Raw genomic sequence first — 1,296 nt, 5'->3', positions numbered from 1 at the left:
AAGAGTACAGGTCCCATAACAAGCCGATTTGAACGCACCAAAATTATTCCTCGCAAGGATATATGATCGATCTGTTCCGAAGAACTGTCCATTTCAGGACGGTGTCGTATCAAACACTTTTTGGGCATCCCTCTCATTGATCCTAATTGCAAAGAGGGGTTGTCAGAGATCATCTAGTTTGCGCCATGAGAACTTTCCGATCCAACAGAATACCTCATCAGGAATACAAGGGACTCGTCTCACCTAGACTCACCCTCAAGACTTTGCTGACGAACCACCGCCATCGTCGTCCCTCTCAACATCTCGGGGCTCGTTCGTCTCCCGTAAATTTCCTCCCCACTACTTCATATCCATAATGAGTATGCATACTAACCAAAGTTAGTCGATTAAATCTTTTAATCATTATTTTATATGATCGGCCCAACCTAAGTCATCTCCCAAGGGAATGCTTCTTGTGGGACCCGATGTTATGTCAACACGTAAATAGAGGAATAACATCCCTACCACTACGAACCATCGTTGAATCACCCTAGACGGCCACATGACCAAGCCTCTTACGGTCAGACGATGTTGCTGTATGGTATCATGTAATCCTTTTTTTTGGGCCTCGCCCTAATCACGACATCACAGTCGGAAACCTTGCCCTAAATAGGCGCAAGAACAAAGGTACTTGTATAAGTTTGTCAATTTTGGGAACCAGACTCAATCACCTTAGTCATGGTCTTTCCCTAGTGTAAATACATTTCACACCCAAGCCAGGGCTATTGCCTTTAACAAAGAAATTCCTTACTTTTATTACTTTCAATAATTTCATATAGTTATTTACCTTTATAACTTTTTGATGGCAAACATGCCATTAGGCTCTCGTATATATGAGAGTTATCATTCAGACGACATAAAAAGAAATCATGTATGTATGGAGCCTTCCTGCTCAAGCGAGAGCTGTCTCGCTCAAGCGAGGGCACATCAATTTTTTTGGCATTTATGGCTTAAGCGAGAAAACAATAAGTTCTCTTGGTGCATATTTTAGCTCAAGCGAGAGCTGTCTCGCCCCGAGCTAAAACTCTCGTTTTCTCTATACACTTCTCGCTCAAACGAGAGCTGTCTTGCTCAATCGAGAAGAGCCTGAATATCATTTTAATTACTTTTCTCATGGAAAATATTTCTCATTTATATCACATGTTTTTAAACCTTGACTTTAACAATTATCACATACATATCATTTCCATAATAATCATTCAAGCATTATAATTCAAGAGTAAACATGGTATTTGCATATATAAACATAACATAAAT

The sequence above is a fragment of the Lupinus angustifolius genome, chromosome LG08 (assembly GCF_001865875.1).
Source record: "Lupinus angustifolius cultivar Tanjil chromosome LG08, LupAngTanjil_v1.0, whole genome shotgun sequence".
Taxonomy (NCBI): domain Eukaryota; kingdom Viridiplantae; phylum Streptophyta; class Magnoliopsida; order Fabales; family Fabaceae; genus Lupinus; species Lupinus angustifolius.
This window is presented reverse-complemented; position numbering follows the sequence as displayed.